This window comes from Takifugu rubripes, chromosome 2 (assembly GCF_901000725.2).
Source record: "Takifugu rubripes chromosome 2, fTakRub1.2, whole genome shotgun sequence".
NCBI classification, from domain to species: domain Eukaryota; kingdom Metazoa; phylum Chordata; class Actinopteri; order Tetraodontiformes; family Tetraodontidae; genus Takifugu; species Takifugu rubripes.
The window spans coordinates 12,405,188-12,424,613 of record NC_042286.1 but is presented as its reverse complement, the minus strand read 5'-3'; the positions used below and the strand labels follow the sequence as shown (position 1 = coordinate 12,424,613).

Genomic DNA, 19,426 nt, shown 5'->3' with positions numbered 1-19,426 from the left:
GGATGATCAATAGTACCGGGGCGTTTGGAATTCCGCAGAGAGCCACAGAACAAGTTCGGTCCTGACTTTTCTGCTCATCAACCAAACAGAATTTACATTTATCGACTGCAAACTTTTAATAAATGAGGGTAAGTTATACTCTGTTTACTGTCCCCGGTTGTGTGACCTGTATTTTTCATACTAAGTCAACAGATTTTTCCCAAGGTTTTTTTTTTGTTTTGTTTTTTTCAATTTTATGACTGAACGTGAAACAAATCATCTGAATCATTCTTTGTAATGAAAGTAACACGACAGGTTAACATTTTGAACGAAAATCGAAACCTGAAATTACGGTTTTCAACCCCCAAAATAGGTTCAGCCTCACTTCTGCTAGAAGACCCAAAACTTCAAACAACTTTTTACCTCCATGACCTAAAGAAGGAGGACAGGCTGACGCGTCGGCTTCACAAACGCCCTGCTCAGAAGAAGAGTTTTGCCAGTTGGAGGTTGTGAGTTACTTCGAATCAAAGCCCTCTTTATTTACACCTCTCACTAACAGTAATAATCTTGGCGGCAGACAAATGCTTGAAATCTAAATGCGGCGACTTCATTAGCATGACCTGCCCTCTGGTCTTTTCCCGCCATAGAGATGAATGTTTTAATTATGTTGTCATGCGCGTGTGATGCATGTGGTATTTGCATGGGTGATTGGATGGATTTCTGTCTGAGGCGACGTGGTGCCGTCTGCACGTATCCAGCACCGACTGAGCTATCGCCACTCATTCGAGCATGGTGAAAGTAGAATAGACCATCCATCTTCCAAACGGCTTATCTGGGTCTGAGGGGGAGGCGAGAAGCCTCAACAGCGAGGCCCTGGTGCCTCGATCCACTGCTACCGCCAGCTCTTCTGGGAGAATCCCAAGGCTTCCCCCAGGGCGACGTCTGGGGACATCCTTACCCAAACCTTAAGTAGCTCCTCTCCACGTTAAGAAGAGTAGCGTGTGTAGAGAAACTCTACATTGAGCTCCTTTCCTAGCTCTAAAGTTGAGCCCAGCCTGCAGAGGAAACTCGTTTTGGCCAGTTTAAGTGGCCACCATATTATAGGTGGCTGATTGCAGTAAAAGGCTTGACTCAAACTTAAAGTTCTATTCGTAGATCAGGATTTGAGTTGAGTGCGTTTCCTCAGAAGACTCACAGAATACACCACAACATCAGTTTAGTAGTGTGATGGATAAAACTCCACTTGATTCTGTAACTTGATAACTTGCTATGCTAACAACGACAGCATCATTTATATTGGGAGTGTAAAACGGAGAGCATAATTTGCTCTCTGTCTTGCGCCTTTTCTTGCATTTGCTAATACTCATTTTACTACCAAAGTGAGGACATTTTGGTTGAGAATTGGGTTTTAGGTTAGGGTTAGGAACTTAGTTGTGATGGTTAGGATTAGGCTATGGGGCTGAGCATTGCATTCTCTCTATGAAAGTCTTCACAAATGGAAGCACAAGGTTGGTTCTGGGCACATCTATGCATGTTAAGATGATCGCAGACACGAGGTGGGCGAGAAGTGTCATTAACTCGGGCCGCCTTATCGGCTGCCTTGGTCAAACAGGTCAAAGGTGACAGTCTACTACATATCACGGATGTTCACAAGTGAGTAAACTAGAGGCTTAAACAGCCTTCAGGGAGATCGTTTTGTCAAACAAGAAGCACAAATTTGCACATTTAAAAAAAAAATTTTTTCACCCAGTGGGAATTTTTCTATTTCTATTTCTATGTCTGAAAGTGAAAGGCATAAACAGAGGACTCCTCTGAACCCTGAAACAAAGCCTGACACTGACCCACAGCTTGAAACCACAGGAGAAAATGAGGAATGATAAATATTTTGCCATCTTTTGCTGAACAAATGCACCACAGTATCATTAGCAGCTCTTCTTTTTGGACCCAACCGCTAAAGAGGTAAACGTGGAATAAACTGTCTGGCAAAGATGCCCCGTACAGGTGGGGGCGTTGCCGCGGCACCCACGGGAACGTCTGTCCAAGGTCCTGGATTTAAACTTTGCTTTACACAAATCGGGATGCACGGGTGCAGGCGGTGTGTGGGTACTTCATAATGACTGCAAACGATATGCAAAACAATGCAAATAAATACGTCGGCGGTGCGTCGCAATCCGGTTCCTGCTGTACTGTTTGCTTGAACAGACAGACATCGGTGTTTCCGTCAGAACGTCCGCACGCTGGCTTACTTCGCCGAGCGTGTTGATTCAATGTTGACAAAATGCTGACAAACGCAGCCGATGTTTGCTCCCGGCGAGGTGGCGTTGAACAAACCTACTGGCCGGTCCGCTGATGCTTGGTGTCCTCCCGCTCCTCTTTAGGACTCTATAAGTCACCGTTGCCTAATGAAGAGCTAAATGTGCAACAAGTGTTGCAGGTTTGTCCCCAGGTTCTAATTAAGGGACTTTTAATATTTTAAAGACCTGAATGTAGGAAATCAGTTTCAAGCTGTGCCCCATTTGCCCTCGCTGTGTCATCATTTATTAAATTAATATTATAATATAGATTTTTTTGTTCTACTTATACAGCATTTTAATGGGCTTATTCTTAAATCAAAGTGGATATTTGATTTGAAAAAATCTTTCCTTGGTTCACAGAGTTATCGCAACTGATGTGTGAGTTTTGAAAATGATGTCTAAAAGGAATACCAGAAGGCAACAAATGAACATTTTATACTCACATTTGATGTGTTGGATGCAAGTAAGCAAGGGAATTTGACAGCGTACCGACTGGGTCTACAACACTGAAGCTCTTGTGAAGTGTCAGTCCTACCAGGTCGAGGATTTTGGGTTGTAGTAGGACCCAACAACTTTCACCCTAGATCCAGGCAGTTGGCTACCTGGTGGGGTGGAAATTCTTGTTGGAGGCCTTTTTTGACACCCTAAAAATGATACCCCTGGTGGCTGCTGCCTCCTCCAGCAGGTTGAGGGAGTCCATGGCTCTATTGGTCAATGCTGTTTTGGCAGTAAAAGGGCAACCAACAACCACATTAGCAAAGATAACACAACAAAGGAGACATTTTTGTTGCATCCCTCTCTACAGGGTTACTCAAAGAGGCCAGCAGCCAGGCCAGGTTTTCTGTCCTACCAGGCTGAAAATGCATCCTTAAGGCGATGTCTACCTGGTAGGATCAAACACCTGGTCTGTCAGGGGCCTTCAAGGACAGGATTAGGGCACATCTGCTCTATAACGAGCGGCAAACATCTCGGATATGTGAGCTTAAAAAAAGTAGACATCTAATTTTGTCAAGTGAAGTCTGTTTTGCTTTGACAGAGAAAATCGCAGAACTTAAACACCCCGTCCTCTTCAGCGTGCACCGGTCAGCACACCGCCGAAGATGCAAATTTACTCGAAATTGAAATTTACCACATGTAAACACGGCGAGACTCTATTCAGCTGTTGATAATGGAACACTGTCCCTAAACCCCAATTATTACTTGTACAATATGTTCCCTCAAGACCATATAATGCTTATTTCTGTCTCTCTGCACACACACACACACACACACACACAGATAGATAGATGTGGTGGTGCCAAGTGTTTGTGTACGGTGTTGGTCATCAGTCTTCAAAAGGATTAAAGCTGCTGTCCCAGTTAGAAGTACTGCACATGCACGCACATGCACGCACATGCATGCGACCACAGCACACATGAGCACACAGCACAGAGCTGCCTTTAATCATTTACACGTGCAAACAATTTTTAAAATGGCCAACGTCAACACGGTCACAATACCGCTAACTTAACGATTCTGCCCCTGTTTGGCTGCAGCAGAGAGACGCATGCCTGCATGCACGAGCCAACACACAGACACACACACACACACACACACACACACACACACACACAGCAGCAGCAGCAGTAACAACCTTGTGGACAGTATCGCTTTCCTAGCCTGAGGCTCTGTGAAATTATCCAAGCCTGACGTGTGTGTGTGTGTGTGTGTGTGTGTTGGCTGTTGGATGACACCCATAATGGTTGCAGGATTAATGATGTGGGTTCTAAGGCCACTATTGTTTTGTTCAGCCTGAGAGGCTCTGGTGCATTTCCATCGGTGCGACATACATGTAACGCACATCCACGTGCATGAATGCATGTTTTCAAGGACATTTTGGACAGGATCGTTTTCAGAGCGCAGGCTGCACATTTGAACATCCGGCATGAAAACAGCCGAGGACTCTAACGGGCTGTGTGAAGATCTCTGTATTATCTGGCACAGGAGAACACAGCAGAGGGCAAAGCTGCGGCGGCTTTCATGCCGATAGTTGGAAAAATCAAAACCAATCTCACATTAACTCCAACTATTGACATGATTGTAACATGTCACTACGATGAGGTTGAGCCGTAGAGGCGCCGGTGCTTTGATTCGCCTAATTTTCGATGGATCGCGTGTCGCTACCGAATGATAGCAGCGCAGTAACACAAGCTACAGTCTGCCCTTGCAGATCTTTTTTTTTTTAAACCTTATCTCCTCCTTTGGAGTGCATTAATATCTTCAGTAAAGCCTGCTGCAGGCTGTGCATCAGCTAATCCAGAGCATCTGTAATTCACAGCACCAACTCGCTTTTCTGGCAGGTGTTACGGCTCTTAGCAGAAAGAAAGTGAAGCTCGCTTTCAATAGTTTGATCCGAGCTTAAAAGCATAAATACACGCTGTAAAAGGAGGATCAGTCCCTAATATGTAGACAGAACGGGTGAGTCAAATCGACTGCTACGCATTCATTATCTGAGGTAACGCCGAGTCATTTCTATAAGAAAGGAGCAACTACAACAGTCTCTGTATGAAAGGAAGGAGACATCTGACGAAATAGGACAGCGTGTTCTGTTTCTCCAGAGTTCACAGATCTGTGCAAATGAATGATATGCAGCCGCGTCTTACTTTTCAAATAAACCCGAACGGTTCTATGTATTTCACCCGTGCATGACGTCCTAATACCCATTCTGGATATGCAAATGTTGTGCTATTGAGGTAACAGAGGTAACAGAGCTGCGTAGTGGAAACTGGACGACCGTGTCGCAGCTTCCATTTTCTCCCTCTACTTTCCTTGGAGCCCCTTGAAGATCCAGATCTGAGACAGGCAGTTAGATGAAAACGTGTCCGACGACGAGCGAGCGCATGCAAGAATGCGCCCAGTTAATGAAGACGTTTTGGCGATGTCATTTTGTGCCGCCTTTTGGTTCCTGTGATGTTTAACATCCCGGATATTGTGCGGCTGCGGAGCGTTGATGGAGGCGAAGAAATGAACTCACCAAGTTCAAACTGCTGTTCCGAAGAGTTTCAATTATTCAGCCCTTTGCAAAGAATCAGTCAAATAAAGGCAGTCACTGAAGGGCTTGATGTTTTAATCCTTGTTCTTGAACAACAGTCCTCCCATCCTTGGCTCTTTGTCTCTGCCCTGTGAGTGGACCACTAATTGCCCGTCTTGACGAGTGCTGCGTTCTCCCATGTCTCTGCGGTTAGAGGCGATGGGATGGTGTAGTTAAGACATCATGGAGTATCATCACCAGGCAACAGAAGCCAGAAATGTCCAACATTATTTTGACAAATGAGAAGGGCCCGATGAAAGAGACGGACCACTATGGGAAAATTACACTAAATAATGGCCTTCCTATGAGCGTGGGTTGCCGGGGAAAATCCTGACCAATGTGTCTTTATTAGAGAGCGACCATGTGGTTGTTTTGATGTCCGGACTTATTGCGCACTTGTCAAAACAGCTCGAGAAACGACGATATCCCAGGCTTTGAACATCAACAAAAGCAGCGGATAATTGCTGGATCACCCAGTATTTGTCGAATCCTGAGCCCTGGGTTTTTCACCTTTCCTGTGACACCGGAGAAACAAATTAACAGAGAGGATTAAGGATTACGGCTCATAATTGCTGTCATGATGCTCGTTTATCTCTCCTAATTGAAATATCTTGCTAGCAGAGGGTGAGGGGCTGCATGTTGTGTGACGCAGGTGAATAAAACTTCATTGTTTCTTCACATTCCTAAGAAAGTCGACACTGGCTGTGCTGCTGCTGATGTCAGCTTATGGCAGAAACATGCACCTTAATTAGTCCTACTTTAGTTGCCTTAAATTTGAGTCCTGCCTTTGTACAGCTTGTTTCCTTGGTAGAAGCATCCAGGCCTCCTAATCTATAAAACCTTAATGGCTTCTCCTGCAAGTGTGAGATTACTGGATGTATTCTCTTTCAGCCATGAGATGCTCAGCAGGTGGCCTCTTTTCCACAGCTGAGTCAGGACAAAGGTAGAGCAGGACCAACCTCCCTTGGGAGACCTCAACATATCATCAAGGGTTGCTCGTATGCTTGAACCACATCTCTATCAAGGCCAGTGGCTCGTGGAGGGTCGATAGTGCTCTCAGCTAATTTACAGCTAAACTGTGTCGCTTCTTTGATTACAATTCCAGTTTGTGTGATTTACCTAGTGAGCAGAATAAACATCGCGCCATTTAAATACCCGCTTTTTAGGAGTTTCGCAGCATATTCTCCAGGCGTGTTTCCAGTCCAGAAGGCTGCTGTTGTCGCAGAGATTTGGAATTTGAAATGTCCCGATGCTGCAAAAGTGACCAATTTAAGCTGTGTTTGCCAAATGTAGTCAAATCTACTGATCATTTAGAACCACTGTAGCACTCACAAAGGAGGACCTGCATCAGCATTTAGGAAAATGTGTTATTCCTAAGTCAACCACAACAAAATGATTAGCATGCTACAGCCATTGTGCTTAAAAAAAAAAAGCATGTTCTGTTTGTGGACATTTAACAAGCTGGCAACTCTCCCTTTAATGCCTCAAATTTGTTTCTCTCCTGCAAATAATTAGAGTCGAAAAGGAGCTTTTTGCATCTAAATGTGCCCCTCCCACACCGTTTGTTAGACACAGGAGCTTTAAATGTAGGACGGGCCCAGAATATCAATTGTTGTGCTTTTAAACAAGGAAACTGGCTCCATGAGATGTCCATGCTAATGTCAAAGTGCCACATTAATGTGCAGTTTCAGGTCACATTGTCTCTTTAAGGCCATTTTGCTCGAGTATACTGTTAAATATTGTTCATCTGTTTGAGAAGAGCTTTCAGCCACTCACGACTTTCTCTGCACACGCATGAGCCGCGGCACATGCATAATTCAGCACGCGTGCCAATGTTTATACATACGCACACACGCTGAATTATACAGCAGAGAAAGCACTGAACAGTCTCTGGACATGCACCATAAGTGAATCTGCTATTAAATGTGTGTGTGTGTGTGTGTGTGTGTGTGTGCAAGTCAGACCTAATATCAGTCATGTAGTCAGCATCGTCTTTCTATTATAATCATATTTCCGTCCTCCTGCTTTCGTGTCCACTGTCATCGTGCCATTGCAAAGAAAATGGGGGGAAAAGAGAGAAGGAGCTTGACTAAAACAAAAGGAGAGCAGATACACGACTGTGCCATTTTGTTTCTTCCCTTTTTCCAAAACTATTTCATGAAAGTTGCTAGGGGGGCGGTCAAAAGCACCGGCAGCTCGGCGTGAGAGCGCTAATTAATGAATGGCATTCTCCAGCAGGGCTGTTGATAATGGCGGCGCCATTGTTTCGCTCCCTCCCGCCGCCCAGCACGTTCCCTCCTCCATTGTTCGCTTCCTCTTGACAGATTAGAATGAAAAGTGTGCTGGGCGCCATCGTTCTTATGTTGAGCGGACCATTGTTGTAGTTTTAAAAGTTGGGCTCGGCTCCGCACGACGCTGAACTGGCGACGAGCTTTGAAAAAAACACAATCTGATGGCGGCGGCTAAAGCAACCGGCGAAGGGCGATCCAGCGGTGAAAGAGGGATCAGACTGTCAGACATGAAAACACAGTTTTTACAATGGTTGTATCAAAGTTCCTAATCAACCTACATTTGTTTACGTATGTATTTAACGTACGTCTGAGGCCCGTGAACGGCCCCTGGGGAGTGCGTCCAGATTCTGCCCCACTGGCCGGAGACTAGACAAGAAGACATTTATTTTTGATAGAAGACAAAAGCCGCACAGACAGAACATGGATGCTAACATTGTTTCTGGGGTGCTTGGACACACCTAAAGGGGCCCAATTCAATTGAGTTACAGTTGAGGCTTCATGTCATCTTTATTTATAAAGCAACTCTTAACAACCAAAACTTTGTAGAAACCCAGAGCCAGACCCCCAACCAGCAACAGCGGTGAGGAAACACTCACTTTTAACTGGAAGAAACCTAAACAGAACCACGCCTTGTAATGATAATGGGTCCCATTCGTGTATGTTTAATGTCAGGGTTAGCATAGTAACCCTCCCGATTCCAAATAACATCAAAAAGGGGATTAAATGGGCGCTTTCAAGTCTTTATCTGACGCTTGAAAAGCATCTGACCAGCATGAATTATTGGACTGCTTGAGGGGCGAATGGGTTCTGCGTTTCAGCAGATTTGAAAATCTACCTTTTGGCTCAGAAACTCATTCCAACGAGCCATTATACCGCCCATTTCATTTTTTTTTTGTGTGTGCAATTTGCACATCTAACACAGTTGTTGCTGAAGCTGCTTTATCGTGAGTGAAGGGCTACAACTCCACCGCCGGCCCAAATCCCCCGGGCACCATGAAATCTCCACAGTCGCTCCATCCACCCGGAAACAAACATGAAACCCCACATTTACCACAGTTTGGGAGGAGGCTGGGAAGCTGTAAAAGAGAGTTTGAAATCTTGCATGGAAAATACCAGAAGTTGAGATCAAAGGCTATTTCCGATTCGTTTCGAGGGACTCAAATCTCAATAAAAGTTTTAAGGAAATGCTCGAAAGAGGAGGGAAGAGCGATAGTTGACAATGTCGAGGACAGAACAGGAAACTGAGACGAGGGAGCTAAAACCTGCCCAAATTCATCGGACAAACGAAGACCAATCACAAATTCCCAAAGGGTCATCTTAACGTTACCTTCGGCACATTTGGACTATTCACAAAGCTTGTTTTTTGTTTTTCATAGGAAATACATCGCAGTGTTTCTTAGGTTGCTCTGGCCTTGATCAGGCGGAACGCTCAGAGGTGTTAGCGTTAGCATCAAGATAATGTTCCTGGCTCCATTTGACCTTGACAGTATCGTTTGATTCCGAGCATAGTTTTCACATTAATGTGTCTCACAGATCAGTCGGCTGATTTTTCCATTTCCTTTCAACACAAATGCGTGTTTTCATGCCCGGTTGATGGCTGCCACAGCTTAAACCCCCTCACGTATTCTCTGCAGATATTTGCCGCCATGCATACATTTTTCTATAGGCGGCGAGTCTATTATGGGATGAGCCTGGTGACTTTCAGAGTGAGACGGAATGAAATGAAGTGGAAATATCATGGAGCTCCCAAAGGAGTCTTCTGTCCCCCAAAAGGCTGAATATAGATGGAATCTAGAGTCAAAGCGAGACACGCAGGAAACATCTTCTACAGTCTGGTCTATAAGTAAGGGATGGAGGGAGGGAATGACGCAGAGGGAGTCGGGCCTGTTTGGAAGGCGTTGTAGAGCAACGAGGACCAAAATACTGCCGAAGCTCTTTGGTTGAGGCTTCTGGAGCTCAGTGAGTTTCTGCCACAAACCTCCAGCCGTGCGGAGATAAATGATTCAGGTTTACTGGGATGGCGGGAGGGAAAAGAGATGAGAGCGGCGGCGTGTTTACAGAGAGCGTCGACACACTGTTGCCCGTAAAGGAGGACTATTTGGTTTTCCTCTTTTTATTCCTTTTCTACAGGCTTCTGATCAAAATAATGACTTTGTTACTGGCATTTAAAAAAGAGGGCAGCATTGGTTATTAATGGTTGGCCACACCAGGGCCAAAGCACGGAAGGTGTTCTGGAAGTAAGGCAAGGTGTTAGAACTGTCCAGGTACCTTTGAGCAAGGTACCGAACCCACAAATGTTCAGAATGGGCCGTGCAAACAACTGGCGACCTATCCAGAGGTGGACCTGCCTCATATGCAACTCTTGACTAGCTTGCGCTCACTTAGTAAACAGAAAACTTTCCTGTGTTCTTTGCAGTTCACCATGCGCTCATTAATGTTCCCTCACCCATCAAAAGCTCCTGTTGGTGATTTTTCCATATCACTCGCCGAGGCTTTCGCCTGCTCCCATGGTGAGAAATGCTACAATGTTAGCGTGACGGGTTGCACAACACACATTTAGAAAAACCCAAAGCGGTCTTATTCTTCACACTTTCCAGAACGTGCACAGCTTTGGCAGGGAACAAATCTTATTTCAGGTGTGTTCCACACAGATTTTGGAGCCCAATCATCTGAACCCCCGCTGACGTCAGAACCCCTAAAGCGCTAATAAGCATCTTTGTCAAGCAAATTCGAACAGGCAGCAAGATGCCAGCTATGTGAGCCCTGCTGACGTCTTAATCTGTGTGTTTAACAGCTAGCTGTGCTGTTGAGGCGACTGACAAGGTTGGAGGAGGACAAAGAAATCAGAAGGCCAGAAGGCTTGGGACAAAGTCAACGCAGATCAGAGTCAGAGCTCCACATCATTTGTGAATGCCGCTCAGAAACTTGCTTCAACATATCCGGTCCACCAACCAAATGCTACTTTCAGTTCAATAGTTTTTTTCCTATTAATGTAAATGATGTATATATATATATATATATATATAGATATATAGATATACACACACACAAATGTGCTGGGTTGAATACAGAATCAAGTCTAAACTAGAGGAAGGTCGAAAAAGCACAAGATAGAAAAGAAAAACCAGCGACAGGCTCATCAGAGAGAATAAATGTGAGACAAAACCTGTTGTGCTCCATCTAAATTTGAACTCATATGTGAGTTTGGCGTTTAAATCCACTCAGGGACTTAATTGTCCTCAGCCCAGCACAAATCGACACACGTTTGACCGGAAGTAATGTAAAAATGTAGGAAAAGGAATTTCCTTCTGTGTCGCTAAGAGTTTTGTGGGAACGCCCACTGTAATCCCCTAAAGTCACACGGCTTGAATGTGGACTAAAACACCTCTGAATGTCTGAGCCACAATGTGGTCAGATCCAATTCTCTCTATCTTAGTCTTGGTGGGATGAGCCAGAATCCAATTGACATGGGTTTTATTAGGAAGGTGATATCATGGAGGAGCTGCAGGAGCCTGATTACCACGGTCAGGATCATGTCCAGGTTCCATCCTGTCCAGTTCCTTTTCATCGCGGGACAATATGCTAGAACATGGACTGATCTAATGCTAATGCTCATGCTAGCCATGCCTTGTATGGATAGGTCTTCAAAGTTTGTAAAGTTGAAGATACAACATGTTAAAAATAATCACATTGTGTGTTTCTAATTTGTCAGGTTGGATCTGCAGGAGCTTCGGACTGAAGGAAAGCTGCAAGAGCCGAGGAGAGAATGACGAAGCGTCCCACTGAGGGAGGACGGCGGCCGCCAATTTGTGTGTATGGACAAACGCAACTTCGATGGAAGAAACCATTCTTCAGACAACACGAAGATTAGATGTTTTCAAAAGATTAGATTGTGTCCAACCACACATCCCACACCTGCGTACCCAGCATGCCACCTTCACTCTTTTTATTCTGCTTTGTAACCACGGCAACGGGAGCTACCTGATGCATCAAAACAAAACTAATCAACATCTCATCGCAACTTCCCCACATGCCTCCTTTTTTTAAATTTAGGAGGAAAATTCTGGGATAACACGAAGGGTGATTTAAAAAGAAAAGGCAAATTCAAGTTTGGCCTCAACATCATATCCTTTCTATTGTTAAAAAAGCAATAAATCATAGCAGATTCAACATTTCATCTAATTCCCATTTGTACTCGGCATAAACACACACGTGTGAATAAATATGGGAATTTCTTTGGCTATGCTGGATTAGCTTGAAGCAGCTGTACTATACTTCACCCAACCTTCGAAGCCCAGCCACTTAAAGGGAACTTTGACAGTTTGACCAGCAGAGGTCTTAACTTTGCCGATCCCAAACGTCCAGCCGAAACTCGCCATGTGTGCTCGGGAAAGCATAACAAAGAAAATGAGCTTGAATCAGTCATCGGGGGCTTAATCTAAAATCTCATCTGAGCTGTACTGCGGCCTAATCAGATTTGCTATCCGTAGCCGCGGCGGCTCTTGCAGCCAATTCTTTGGAACTGTGTCACACTGTAAATTGAGTGTCACACTGCACATTGTCTCCAAGGACAGACACCAAGGCGAATGCACACGCGCATTAGAGAGGGCGCGATGATAAAGCCGCTACGCAGAGAGCTGCAGCCCGCCAGACGACACCATCGGGCCCTTTTTATAACCTTCTTCAGAAGGTTTAAATATGAAAATACAGGAACGCTTCATTTGGGGCCAAACTAAACTCAGCTTGAGATTGAGGAACCAGCATGTACAGAGTAAATTCATTTAAATGGACCACTGAGCTGGAGGGCTGTGATGGAGAAAGGCTCCTCACAGCCTCTGCTAACTCCTCAGTAAATCCAGGTTCTTGGGCAGAAAACCCTTTTTTCCGCTTCTACACCGGTCGATCGGCACCTCAATGCTGCGCCGGCGTCATCGTGAAACTCCGGACCACTAAAGCTGAGAAACCTGACGTGGCCGAATGATGATTGATACTGAAACGTGTTCTGAGTGAAGAAGAAAACAGCCGTTTGTGATTAACGCCGTCACCCAACCGCTGCCCGGCGCTCCATTTGCGCACCGACTTGCAAATAAATTTTTCGAGCTGCATCATCAAACAGCTGATAAGAGTGTCAGGATCAATTCAATTACAGCAACGCTGATTTTGTAAAGGTCGTCCTGATGTTGAGGTCGATAGGAAATGTTGGAAACACGCCTGTCTTTTTAGAAATGGTTTAAAAATCCAGCGCGACGCGTTCGGTACCCGGAGCAGCTTTTAATGCGTCCTGTCAGTTTTCACGGTAGACGAGCGCATTCCTGTAAAAGACCTGAATAGAGAAGGTGGTTATTGTGATGGAAACATCTCTAGCTCTGAACATGAGCGATGAGAACTGGGGGGGAACAAACAGCCATGAGACAGATGGGAAGAAGAAGATGCGTATTTGATTTAATGTTCTCATCTTATATCACCCATATGTCGGCGTCATACTGGCGTCATTGTTGGAGCGCATGACAGTCGGACTGTGCAAAAATCACATTTTCGTTTTAATGATTTGTATTGAAATATTATTGTGGTGGGGGGGTGGGGCATATATCTGAAGGAGATGTTTCTGCCCCAGAAAGAATCCCCCTACCCTCCCAACGGGGGTATTTGCAGGGCAAAATCTTTAATTGCCTCCACCTCATTGTTCATTTATTTCATTAAGGAAAACAAACAAACAAACAAGCAAACAAACAAACAAGCAAACAAACAAACCCTGCCTGACATAAATACTACAATAGATTAATGTCGATGGAATTCTCTCGGACTGCTGATGTTTCCTCTAAAATCTTTTAAAATATGACTCAACCTGAAAGTAACTGACTTCTTTTTTTACCCCCCCCCCCCCCTCCCGGCTCCAATGGGGGGGGGGGGGGGGGGGGGGGGGCGATGAGAAGGGAACAGAACCGTCAGATTTTAGAAGAGCGAAGCTTTTGCGTGAATCAGACAGAGCTCGACCCTCCTCGGTCTGAGTGTGTCCTAGAGACGGCCTTGAAAACTCGGCAACGTCAGCCTTGTTAAAACCTGCTGCTTTATTTTGTTAAACACACACGCAGGCCTCTGTGGTCCTGCCTCTTAACGCCTGGGGTGTCGCCTGCCAGCTGAGTTTTGTGGAGCGGAACAGTCGTCTTCGCCTCTCGTCCTGAGGAGTTCTAGGTACTCGAGGACAAGCGCAGGTGGCTCCTGATGCAGCTACATGATAGGAGGTGATGCATATTCAAGCCGTCCTCTGTGTCCTCTCTCTTGTTTGTGGTCCCCAGTGTTTCAGTGTTGTAGGAGACTTGCTGGGAACCATCTCCAATCCTGCGTGGAGCCAACATCAGAGACACAATCCTGGAGGGACTCGACCCTGCAGCATGATGAGCTGTCCCAAAGATGAGAGCACGGTTGTCAGGACTTTTTAATACTACGGATGTCCCAGTCCCACTACCCAGTCCTGATCCGATACTTGGGTGTGTTCTTTTAAGGGTTCTTTTCTTTCGTAATTATTATTGTTATTGAAACAATGAAAGGATCTATGTGACATTATTGGGTCATACCTATTTCATCACATACTGGGAACAGGAAGTTACCTCCTTTGAGTATCCAAGGTAGTTTTCTTTGTCAACTGGACTGTTTTTCTTCTCTTTTGACAACGTTTCGCCTTCCATCCAGAAGGGTTCTTCAGTTCTGGACTTGCTGGGGACAAAGCTTGAAATATAGCCCTTGTGGACCATTAGCATGCTAATGATCTGGGTGGTCACCTGAGAGTTGTTGGTTCACCTAGGGTCTCCCCTTTGTCTGCTAGCTCACATGGTGGTGAGTCTCCAGGTCTCCTGAAATGGTGTGAACGTGGCACCACACCATGACTGTTCATCAAGCTAAGCTGTACCACGTTGAAATCTGGAAGCTGGATGACAGCATCAGCTTCACAAAGGTGGAGCCATAAAAATACGCCCCGGCGCGGCTGAGTCGGGCATCCCTGAAGTAGACAAAAGGAGTGATGCCATCCGAATATGGATCTTGTTTTATCCATCCTGGCTTTATTAAGCTTCTTTACTAATCGGCTCTCCCAATTGTTGTGGAAGACTAACCAAACCACTATCACCCTATGAACTAATATTTCCTCCACATGTGATCACTGATTAAATCATGAACCAGGTAATTCCCTCTTCATCTTCGATCAGTCAACGTGTTGATACCCCACCTTCAGCCCACTGAGGGAGTGTAAAGTATCTGTTTTCTGTATTTCTGCTTTATTCTACCTTCAAATGTGCGAAATATCAACGTCAATAAATGTCCAGATTCTAAACTCTAGCACACGGCGTCTTTTTATAAGTTTTAATCCATGGATGAAAAATCACCATGTTGGCCAAAAATCAATTTCAGCTCCTGTTGAAGTGGACCACAAACACTGCCGGAGCACAAAAGTTCAGGGGCTGGAGATGATTTAAAAAGAAGAGCTGGGAGCAGACCTCTTGTCAGTGCTTCCCCCCGACTGTCTCTTCCTAAGCAGCTGGGGGTAAAGCTGGGTTTGAGACCGAGAGACTCAGATAGCTAAGTGAGGATAATAATGTCATTAAAAAGAGGAATCGGCAAGAGATGTGGACAGAAGTGGGATGGGAGAGCGGGTGGGATAAAGCATGGAGAGGATTGTAGAATCAAAAGAAGGCATTGGTGTGCCTTAGAGAGGAGGGAGCAGAAAACCATTTATTGTTGGGGCTCCGGCATAAATCACTGATGTATGTGGTGCATGGAAGAGCTTTTTGTTGCTGCAGGGACATTTTGGCTCTTATCTGCAGGCACCATTGTGCCTCATAGAAGCAAAAAAGAGGCATAGAAGGAATGAAGGAATGCAGGGGGGATTCTGGAAGAAGACAGGATGTTTAAAAACAAGTCAGAGAGCGAGAAAAGGAATTCTCTGCAATGGTGAACGGAGGTCGATGTGAGGCTGTTCTGCAAATGAAGAATGCAGGTGAATGTCTGGAACTGACCCGCAGCTTTCTCACAAATCGGTCGTCTATTTAATCGTAAATTCTCAAAACACGTTTTATTTTTTTGTTTCTCTCCCAACCACCACATCTTAAAAGTGATCTCGACACAGCTTAAAATTTCCCATTATTGGGACCAGTATCAACACTGTAACTGGCACGAAAACAGCAGGTTCTGGCTCCTCTTGCACAGTGTTCTTCTGACGGAGCCTGCAGAGGGATCCATTAGCAGTCTTGTTGTGTGTTCTCAGTGTGCGTGTTTGCGTTCCTGAGAGTTGAAGGTCGGGGACAGGAGAGACGGGCGTGTCAATCACCACGCTAGCGAGGAGAAGCCAGGAACGCAGCTCCCTAAAACACAGGAGAGCGAGTGAATCGAGACAAATGGAGAGAAATCAGTGCAGGAGCTAATATTTGAATCAGCCCTGAACTGACAACGCTGTCAGGAAGAAGCACTTTAAAAGGTGCGTCTCCCCCTGGATACACCCAAACAGCCTCCATAACCCAGATTCCTCCCACTGATCTGGCTGTTGGAGTGTGCGGAGTCTTGCTGGTCCTACAGCCTCCTGTGATGCCAGTTCATCCACAAAAGAAAGTCCTTAAAGATAACCAAGGAGCTTGTCGTTGCTAACAAACCCTCAGCGGGGGCTCAGAAAGCCTCGGTTGTTTTCATCTCCTGTGGTGCTTTTAAACTTCTAAATACAAGACACATTTGATGTTGATGTTAACAGAAACCCAGTTCAAATTAATACCCAGACTTTATCGCTTTGGGACAAAGTCGGGATTCTCACGGAGTCCCCAACGTTCAAGCGTGCGATATCACAAACCCTCACGTCTTTGTTGCGGCTTAATCCTCTGATATTTTTGGAAATGTGAATCCCAGGGGGAGAAAATTGTATGGAGAGAAATAAACTTTTTTTTTTTTAAACATCAGCAATCTCACAACGCAGATCTAGCTCCTCTGTCTGCCCACAGATACAGGAACATGAAGATGAAGGCATAGAATAATCTCCCAGTCTCTGAGGGGCCTCATAGCAGGAAGTTTGTGGGTTTGAATCCACCTCTGTGAGTCTTCTGCAGGTGCCCTGGTTTCCCCCTAGGGTCCAAACACATTAGGATGATTAAAGCGTCTAAATTTCCCCTCTGTGTGAGTGATGGTGTGTACCCCTTGACAGACTGGCGACCTGCCCGGTGTCTCCTGAGACAAGCAGAAAATGGATGGAGAAACTCAGAGGGAAACTCCCAGCACCTCCATGTAATGTGCTAAGCCCCTTTACTGTGAAGCTAGCACGTCCCAGGGTAGGTGTAGTGACCGTGAAATGCACTTCCACGACGCATCGAGACATCTTTGACTTTAAAACGTGGCCCTGCAGGGGTGCTCAATGCATCTCCGCATGGTTTTGATTTAATCACTGTTGAAAATTTAAAAAAAGAAGGATGAGAGCCACTGAAAAATGAAAACTCGCTGCGACCCTGGCACGGATATCCAGTGATTTTACATCCTTCCCTTTACACCACAGCAGTGCTGCAGTTAAAAGGTGTGACTGACCTGAGGGGCAGCGTCGCTGAGCATCCTGAGGCCTGAGTGACAGAGAGATGCTTGGAGAACTCACTCAGTGAGCCGAGGAAAAGGGGACTCAAAATTCAGGGCTTTGCTGCACGTCCTGAGAATGGTAGAATGCTGCACAGGCAGATGTGATGTGCAAACAAAGAGCAGCTTCAATGTAATACCAAAGAAAAGGTAAGAACCCAAAACTGCTTCAGCTCCTCTGCGCGTTAAAGTCTTGTTGGGTTGTAATCCCAGAATTCCCTTTCTCTGGTGTAGAGATACACTCTCGAACTCGCCTCCATACCTAAAGGGGGTCCTCATCTATTCCGGAGCTCCGTCCAGCCGGAGGATGTGTTGGGATGATGTGATTGGGCGCTGCTGGAGCTTTCTCTAGTGTGTCTTCAGGCAATCATTTTGTGGCAGAATTCAATATCCTGATGGTTCAGAGGTGGCAGGTTGCTGGCAGGCATGAAATCGGGATTTTCTGCTGAAGAAAAGGTTTGACTTCAAATGCATGTATGTGTATCTATACCAAAATCTATATATCCGGGTGCTACAATGCAACAAATGTCATTTGCGTACGTGGTGCCTCGAGATGCTGGTTCCCCAGCAGGTGTGCGGTCGTCATGAAGACAAACATCTGCTGCCAACACAGCGGTTTTCCCTCTTTGATCCACGAGTCCCTCTTTCATGCCGCATTTCTGAGTCGTAAACATGGGTTGTAGCAGCAGTAACGTCACGTGAGACGATTCTGGAGTTTCTACGGCATCTTTGATGTAAAAACATCGTAGTAAAAACATCAGTCTGCAAATGTCTCGTGCGTTTTGGGGACACCGTTGAAGATGGTGGCGCTACGGTAATGATACATGCTACTTTGTTCTACCATTGACCTTTGATGTGCACTACAAGTCATATGATGTGTAAAATATGTTTGATTTCTGCTCCTTAGTGCTGCCCATCGTGATGACGGTGGGGAAGAGAAGGTTATAAATGATGTCAGGCTATCACGAGAGAGAGGTTTTTGACCACATTTAAATTCAGTCCATATGACAGCCGCCAACCCCCCCAAGGCCACCCCAGCGGAGATTTGTACCCACGCATCTTCAGCCTGTGTCACACTGACGGGTTTGAATCAAACGCCTCGTGACTCCTGGGCTTTGTCGCCAACGTAGCCCACAAAGATGGTGTTTTAAATAAAGGAGGCTGCCAAGATGTACCTACGTCCCCGTCGAGATGTCACGCGGCTCCATGATTTTGTTCCGACAGCTGTCATGCGTAGCAATTAAAGCAACCCAGACGGTTATCAAAGAGACACATTAGAGCAGCCCATATTTGTCTTGTACATTTCCCTTTAATCCATGTGCGTTTGCTAGCATAAACACGCTGATGGTAGCAGAGCTAATATTTGACGCGGGACATTGACACATCCCGTTGGTGGTGATTGGTACAAATTCCTGTTATAATTTAAGCGGAAACCAAAAAAAAAGGAGCCCCCAAAACACTTTTTATTGACATTAAAGATAACCTTGTGGCTCATTTACATAGAAAATAAGGCATCATAAGCAGACTTTCTCTACTTTTACTTTGAGAGTTTAAAATAGGTTCCAACCAATCAATAATATGTGGATGGTCCTACAGCCCAACAGCAGCCAGCGGGATGTTTCTGTTCTCAGCTGCAGGTCTCCTGTGTGCCTCACTCCATGTGGGATTGCATGTCCCCCCCACCGGTGTGCACGCGTACTTTGCCAGAGGACAGAGTCCACGTGTGAGTACATGCGCCTTACTGTGCGTGCGTGTTTCTCTCTGCGGCGTGTTGGCGGCGAGTGGTGTCGGCCGTGTGTGACAGGTGTCCCGGTGATGGATGGCCTCTTCCGCGCCGCTCCAGACGGGGTAAGAAGGAAAGCTGCGATCGGAAGAGAAGGTCAGGTTTCCACCAAAGATGCTAATTAAATGAGCTTTGAGGGAAGTCTGCGCTGTAAAGCGTGGATCTACTGGTTGACTAAGAGGATCTGGGCTGGTTTTTGGCACAAATAGGATTTTTTAGTTGTATTACTTAGCTTGGATCAAGCACACATATGATTTAATAAATAGAGTCGAGTTTATGCTAATATATTCATCCATCCGTCTGTTCATCATCTGTAAGCTGCATTTTATTCATAATCAGCTGAGACGAGACTTGCTCGGCGAGAACGTCCAACTTACTGGGAGCCACCCCGTGACCTTTCACCCCTTATTCAAAT

At 45.5% G+C, this 19,426-nt stretch overlaps 1 long non-coding RNA gene across 1 annotated transcript; it reads left to right on the top strand.

The window, feature by feature from the left end:
• Positions 1 to 12,060, top strand: LOC115248835 (uncharacterized). The gene is made up of 3 exons (XR_003887580.1): positions 1 to 128; positions 353 to 488; positions 11,347 to 12,060. It is a non-coding gene; the product is annotated as an uncharacterized lncRNA (long non-coding RNA).
• Positions 12,061 to 19,426: the final 7,366 nt, after the last annotated feature.